The following is an 8,321-nucleotide window of genomic DNA, read 5'->3' as shown; positions in this document are numbered from 1 at the left end:
CAGCTGTGCTCTGTAATTACTTGGCAAAATATGTGCACATGATAGGAGAAAATCTGTACTGATGGTAGAGATGACATGGCTAAGGATCTTCCAACTCTTTGGTTAAGTCTCTGGTGCAAAGTCAGAGCATAATGTTAACCAGGTGAACAGTTATGAGGTCTCTGCTGGGATCATGCCAGCACTATGGGCAGCCACACCCAATTCCAGGCCAGGAATGTGTGTTTGCTAGCCCACAGTCCCTGATGCCGATGTCTGGAGTGTAGCAGACACTGCTGTTGACTAGATGAGGAAGACAGCCAGGCTTCTCATGGTTATATTAGATTAGACTAGGGCTTTCTAAACCCTGGTCTGGAGACCAGACCTAGGGTTTGGGGAAAGCCCTCCACACTGTGAGCGGAGCTTACAGTTCTGCCTCTATGCCGCGTGTATTCTCAATAAATCTGGGCATTGGGGCACTCTGGCCAGTCATATCTGCCCAGATGGCCTGTTGCACAGCCTTCTGGGACATCAGGTAACAGGCATGACTGCCCAGAACCCCCTGGTGCCCAGATCTACTGAGAATACACGCAGCGCAGAGGTGGATCGGTAAACTCCAGTCCACTTTGGGGACCGCTGTTTTTGGTCACAAGTTTGGCAGCTGCTGGATTGGACCAACCATACTTCATACTGCCTGAAAGTAATGGATGCCGATACTGCATATCCTTCCTCCCACTCATCAGCATAGCTAGGGGGTGGTAAGTACTTCAGGTGCTGCACCATGCCATGTTAGTGGCCCCTCTCACTCGCTCTGGGAGCCATTCCAGGTGGTGACAGCAATGTACAGTCCTGTTCAAACGGTAAGGGCTGCATTTCTGAATGCTTTCGCACAGAAAAGTTGCCTGCATGTAAGTCGATGAGGGAGGGCAGGCTTTGCTCAACTTTCTACCCAAACCTGTAAGTTTTCTCTATGTGTGTGTGTGTGTGGGGGGGGGGGGACATTAAAAAAATGCAACAGTAGTCCAGTGGTATTGCACACGCTGAAGAAGAAGCCTCATGTGTTCAGTACGATGTGGCACAATCCAGAACTCTTATCACGCCATTCTCTTTAATTTATAGCACGGCTGCACGATAATGTGAATAATTTGTGTGTGGTTCTTATGCTGTTTGATCACCACACAGCTTCTGGAGAAAGCCTGTCAAGAATTTTCCCCACATTTCCAAAAGGCAGCAAATATTTAGCAGCTCTTGAAATAATACTTGGCTCCACTAAAGAATGTGAAGGCTTGCAGGAATGCCAAGAGCAAGAAATGTGGCTGTATCCCTTGAACTACTTACTCTCCATTGACTTGGATGTGATAGTGGGAATGAGGGCCCAAGTCTGATTTATGCCAGGGTCACAAATGTATGAGATCTGTGATGTTTTCCAGTGTTTCTATTTTTAAATTTATTTACTTAACATCTTGCCTTTTACTTAAGTTTATCCCTGGAACCTAAGGTAGCAAACTTACAGCCCAATCCTACCCAGGGTCAACCCGCGTGATGATGCAGCAGCAACAAAACAGCCTCTATTGAACTTTGCGGACCCATCTGGGGCCCAGACAATGACAGAGATGCAAGTAATGCAAGAAATGTGTTACTTATCTATCCTGCCACTCTCTGGGTCCCGACAGGCAAACTTGGATCATGCCAGCTACTTTGCTGGCATAAATCCAGTAAGTCCAAGGGGGTGTGACAGCCCTGGGCTAGGGCATAGGATTTCATGGATGTTGCAGTCACTGAGATTCACCCCTAGCATGCCCTGGCCTGATCCCTATCTCGAGCCTCCCCTGAACTACCCACCTCCACTGACCTGCCTGCTCTGATGTAGGTTCAGAAACCTCCTGCTACTGCTGACGCAGGGCTTTCCAGCTCCCCGCTGTCACTCCAGGGATAACAGGCTGTGTCATGTTTCCATGAATGCAGGGGGTGTTACTGGGAAGGGCTAGGACAGTTTTGGCATTTGACCCTTGTTGTGTCAGCATCAAGGTGTCATTAGTGTGGCATTGCTAGGATGGACTTCGGACCTGATGCATGTCATGTGGGCATCCGTGTGACACCGGTGTAGAGTAGGTTAAATAGAACTTTGACTTATGTTGCCTTACCTCTCCCGTCATCTCATGGCACACACACCTCCATGTGCAGGATACAGCACAAGCCTCCTTGGTGCAGCTACATCGGGGGGGGGGGAGCATAGGTTTAGGCTGTTAGGCTGCAATCCTAACCAACCTTCCAGCACTGAAATAAGGGCAATGCAACTCCGAGGTAAGGGAACAAACATTGCCTTACCTTGAGGAGGCCTCTGTGACTGCACCCCATCTGCAGGATGCAGCACATGCCCCACTGGCACAGCTATGCCAGTGCTGGAAAGTTGGTTAGGATTGCGCCTTAAGTCTTGCAATCCTTTTCATTTTATGTTGGCAGGTTCATATATTTTTTGTATGTTGCTGTATGCATATATATGTACAGATATTTACTTTATTATAGTAAAAAATGAATTAAAAACAAGCATGCCTTTCCTTCTTACTTCTAAATCATCGATACTAGGAGAAGCACTACCAGTGCAATCTTAGGGATGCTTGTCTAGAGTAAACCCAGCTTACTTCCCTGCTGAGCAAAGTGTGATTTGTTTGAGTATAAATGCAGAAGATCAAACTACACAAGAGGAATAAATCAACTACAGCCATGTTAAAAATATAAACAGCATGTCAATGAAACATCAGCTGTGTGGGAAATAGTTCTTGGTGTGATAACATTTAAAGACATCAAGGGAAAATTGCATACTTTTTTTGTGTTAGAGGTAGCCTCTGTAAATCAACGCAACTCATGTTGTTTGGAATACTACAGACATATCCTACTACGTTCCAAGCAAGATTCCAATATGTTTTCCATCAACAAAAAGAAGAGAAATAGCTCATAAGTGTTGTAAATTGAAGGCCATTGCAAACAACAATGTATGCACTACCGAGGCCAGTGGTGTAGCTAGAGGGGGTGCAAAGCACTAAGTTTTGCAGGCGCCTGAATGCGCTGTGCAAGCAGTCCCTCCCCCCCTTTAGAGCCATTCAGGTGGTGGGAGCAAAACAGAGGTGAGTGTTCCCCCCACCTGGAATGGCTCCGAGGGGGGGGGCCCTTACATGGAATGTTCAGGCACCTGCTAAACTTAGTTCTTTGCACCCCCTCCAGCTACACCACTGACTGAGGCCACTTCTTTTAAAGACAAGGACCCTTGTGTTTTGGAAGACTGAAAATCATTTGGAAGTATCCTTCTCTGTGCATGTTTGATTAAAAAATTCCCAACATTTAAGAGGCATACCTTCTTGGAAAATCCAGAGTGCTATCCAAGAGCCACTTCAGCTCCCAAAAGTGCAGAGAAGACAAGAAGAAATGTCTAAATACATTTCTGTGTACTGAAGCTGAATGTACCCTGAAGTTAAGGGAAAATCCAATGAAAAGCACCAGGTTTACCTTCTTTCCGTATTCTGAAAGCCTCACAGCTATTTCACCGAGGGTTATGCATTCATTATACTAGGTCCTGAGTTTCTTCCCCAAGAAAAGAGCAAGGCTTACTTCCTCAAAAGGAAGGATCTTTAATTCACTTAGCACACAATTTAACCTCACAGCAGGTATGAGTTTGCCTCTGAAACCAATGCCAGACATATATAGATAATCCTGTCTATTTCAGGGAGGTGGACAAGGCTTTTGGATAGAGAATAATAAAATAGACCTCTGCCAAGGGGAAAATACAAATTAGTGCTGGTAAAAGCCAATAATGCCTTCTGCAGAGCTTATGTGACCTTAAAACCCCTCTTGTCACTTCTAACGGTGCTTGAGGGTGATTCCTGCAACTGGTAGGGGGATGAGTGTCCTCTCTACAATTCTGCCTGTTTGCTAAGCAACTATATGGTAGGGCACAGAGGGGAGAAACAGGTTCAAGAGCATCCAAGGCTGGTGTTAGGAGCTGCAAGGCTGAATGCAAAACATTTTTGCGGGGGAGGGGCAGTTGCACGGGACCCCCCTAATCACCAGGATGAGCAGGCGGACCGGCCAGAAACAATGCTCTGCTTGCCACACACTCCTCACAATGCCTTGGCATCCTGTGTTTGTTTCTATAATTGTTATAAGTTCATGGAAAAAGAAACCACGTACACTGTAGTGTCAGCTACGCAGCAATGTGCTGGCTGCGGCTGCAGGCACTCCATTCACCACCTCAGTGCAGGGCTCCTCTGGGCTCAAGGCCCAATTTGACCAAACTGGTCAAATTGCCCTAAGGCTGACCCCAAGAGAAGCAACTGGGCAGGAGGTCTGGTCTAGAGGGTAGAGCCTCCGTCTGCCTGAAGATAACATCCACAAGGTCGCCAGTTCGAGGCCACCGGCACCATGCGACCTTGGAGCAGCTGACAAGCTGAAGCTGAGCTATTCCATCTGCTCTGAGCGTGGGAGGATGGAGGCCAGAATGTGGAACCAGATCAGAGTGAAACACCTGGACTGTTGTGGTTCTTGGAAGATAGAACCTTCTTTCAATTGTAAAAATCCCTACGGGGATTGAATCAGCCTGCCTATGTAAACCGCCTTGAATAAAGTCTTGAATAAAGACCAAGAAAGGCGGTATATAAATACCTGTATTATTATTATTATTATTATTATTATTATTATTATTATTATTATTATTATTATTATTATTATTATTATTATTATTTAACTAGCTGTATGATATCCCAGAAGACTTCAGACTATGCAAACTCAGAAGATTCTTCTGCCAACCTGCTTGCTGGATGGATGACAGAAATGTATGTGCTCCGAGAATGGGGTGTCAGCTCAGTCCTTCTCCGGCCATCTACATTTGTACTTGTGAATTCAGGATTTGGTTTCATTTGTGTTTGTATATATTTGGTTATATTGGGGTGGTTTTGAGAGCAGAAGCACCCTGAGTTGGTTTTTATAATTGTTATAACTTGGTGGAAAAAGAAAACCACAGTTATTAAAACTGTTGCTAAACCTTCTTAAAAAAAAAAATTTAGAAGGTCAGTCACATACCGTAACTTGGGCTGCAATCCTATATTAGAATTATTATTCAGAATATTTATATTCCACTTTTCAGCAAAAAGCTGTTCACAAAGCAGTTTGCATAGCAAAATAAAATTGGTTAATGGTTCTCACAGTGGAGAAGATGCCATGCTGAGGTGAAGAGGACAGTCCTCCCCCATAAGTGGACACCACTTTAAAGGGTGCTCTTTGCCCAGCTAGCAGACTTTACAGACAACTACCTGGGAGTAAGCTCCATTGAACACAGTGGAACTTACTTTGGAGTAAAGATACATAGAATTATGTTGATAGTGACTTATGGCTGCAATCCTAACCACCCTTTCCTGAGAGTAAGCCCAGTTGAACAAAATAGGACTTACTTCTGAGTAGACCTGGTTAGGATTGTGCCCTCCATTTAAGTTGCTAAGCTACACTTAAGTTACACAAATAGTTGGCATTTCCAAGAGCATACCTCTAGTTCTCACTGAGGTAGTAAACCCTTGTATGTGTTGTACAGACTACAGTTGGGGGCTTACATAAAGGAATATTCCTTCATGCAAAAAAGAAATCCCTTTGCATAGAAAGCTAGCATGTAGGAATGGATCTATCCCAACTTTTTCTCCATGCTTGTTTCCTATGTGTTCTGGGGGGTACGGAGGTGCATTCCATCATATGTGAATCCCGTTTGCAGTCTGAAGAAGAAGAGGCCAGATACCGTTCCCACTACAGTGAGATTAGAAATCCAAATTATCAGGGTGACAAGCTGCTGAAAGGGAAAAAATAATCTGTTACCAGTGAGGACATTTTGTACATGCACAGCCATTCAAGGGCAGCCATTTATTCATCGTATTCAATTGTGAAAACAGCAACAGAATAGTCATGACTTTTTGGGTTGTAATTTTAGTAACTCAAGTGGGCAGAGCTTGACAGTGTTAAACTCTTAAAAAAGGGATAACAGACTTCAACATTTTATCCCTGTAACCAGTAGCGTAGCTAGAGGGGGTGCAAAGCACTAAGTTTTGCAGGTGCCTGAACGCAGTTTTGCAGTTACTGCTGGGATTGGCTCCAAAGGGGAGGGCAGGAAGGGAAGAGGCCCCTTGCAAGGCATGTTCAGGTGCAAGGGAGGGCACCAGGATGCAGGTCTCTTGCTGTCTTGTGTGCTCCCTGGGGCATTTGGTGGGCCGCTGTGAGATACAGGAAGCTGGACTAGATGGGCCTATGGCCTGATCCAGTGGGGCTGTTCTTATGTTCTTAGGTGCCTGCAAAACTTAGTGCTTTGCACCCCCTCTAGCTATGCTACTGCCTAGAACATCTTTGTCTGCAGATGAAAATATTAACAATTTCTCTAAGTCATCCCTAAATCTTTAACATGACCTTTTATTAGATTCATCACCAACATAAAATCCACAACTCTGTATTAGAACTTCTTCCTTCATGTCCAGTGAATGAGTCCCGGACAGCTTTAAGGATCCACAGTTAAATGCTGCCATCTAGCGAAGCGGCTTCTTTTATCAACCTTCCCTTCCAAATCTCACTGCAGCAAGTTTGCAAATACAAACTGAAACTGGGGTGATGTGAAGTCAGCATTTGTGAAGTGCAAATACTGATTCCAAATACACCCTAATTCCAATGTGAACCACAGAATTCTTTGAGATCTGTCACCAGACAGCAATTGGGGAGAGGTTCAAATCATTGCTCAGTCACCAAGTTCATTTATAGTACAGTCCTACACGTATCTATGCATGTCTACTCAGTGGTATGCTCCACCTAGGGCCCAATCCTAAACTCTCCCAGCACCGGCGCTGAAGCCTAGCACTGTCTCTGAATGCCGTAAATGTGCCATCAAGCACATTTATGGAACTGGGGTGGGAGGGGATGAGACTGAACTCTGCTCCACCGGATCCTGAACTAATGGAACTCATGGCCCAACATGGAAGCTCTCACATCTGTGCCAGCAAAATAGTCAGCCCAGATGCAAGGAGTCCCATTGCTGGGAGCCGGGGCTTTCATCAGGGAAGATGGATGAAAGTACCCTTCCCCTGAGGAGTCTCCTGGAGCTTCCTGGCACCCGCTGGATCCAGCATAGGGTTGTATTGGGAAGCATAGGATTAGGCTGCCCATTCAATGAGATTTACTCCCAAGTAAATATGTATAGGTTTGCAGCCTCAGTGACCTTGGACCAGACAACTCTATCCTCCCTCACAGGATTGTTGTAAGGATAAAATGGGAAGGGGGGAAACTATGTACACTGTCCTGAGCTCTCTGGAGGAAGTGAAGGAGACAGATGAAATAAAGTATAATGCTAATAATATAATAATTATATCAATCTCTTGCTTGGTTATGTAGAACACATTACACTAGTGAACAGCCAGCATTGGTTTCAGTAGAACCAGGCACAAACAGGGCCCCTGAAATTGTTTTTACAGTGGAGGGATTCAAAGTGATCAGAGAGGGGGAGCAGGTTGCATTTCTATTTAATTCGGTTCTTGGGGAGGGGTTATCATTACAGACAGACTTCTTGGCTTCTAGTGGAAGCATTTTGCCCACTAAGTTTTCACGTTTGTTTGTGCGTGCACTACAGCTAAGCTCTGTTCTCAAGACACAGCACGAATGGCTCTGCAGTCAGCTGATGGGTCCTAGAGAACAAGCTGAATCTTTCTCTTTTTCTCCATCAGAGCTGACTGCGATAGTCAATTCACCCAATCTCCCCAGCCCTCTTCCCCTCGCCACCCCTTTCTAGGACTCAAAAACCAGCTGGAACAGACCAAGGTCAATCCAGTTCAGTATTTTGGTCCCCACAGATGCCTTCAGGAAGGGCCACAAGTAGGCAACACTCTATCCCTCTCCTGTTACTGCAGCTTTAAGAACATAAGAACATAAGAACAGCCCCACTGGATCAGGCCATAGGCCCATCTAGTCCAGCTTCCTGTATCTCACAGCGGCCCACCAAATGCCCCAGGGAGCACACCAGATAACAAGAGACCTCATCCTGGTGCCCTCCCTTGCATCTGGCATTCTGACATAACCCATTTCTAAAATCAGGAGGTTGCACATACACATCATGGCTTGTACCCCATAATGGATTTTTCCTCCAGAAACTTGTCCAATCCCCTTTTAAAGGTGTCTAGGCTAGACGCCAGCACCACATCCTGTGGCAAGGAGTTCCACAGACCGACCACACGCTAAGTAAAGAAATATTTTCTTTTGTCTGTCCTAACCCGCCCAACACTCAATTTTAGTGGATGTCCCCTGGTTCTGGTATTATGTGAGAGTGTAAAGAGCAT

The sequence above is a fragment of the Tiliqua scincoides genome, chromosome 4, assembly GCF_035046505.1.
Source record: "Tiliqua scincoides isolate rTilSci1 chromosome 4, rTilSci1.hap2, whole genome shotgun sequence".
NCBI lineage: Eukaryota > Metazoa > Chordata > Lepidosauria > Squamata > Scincidae > Tiliqua > Tiliqua scincoides.
Note: the sequence above shows the minus strand (reverse complement) of the source record.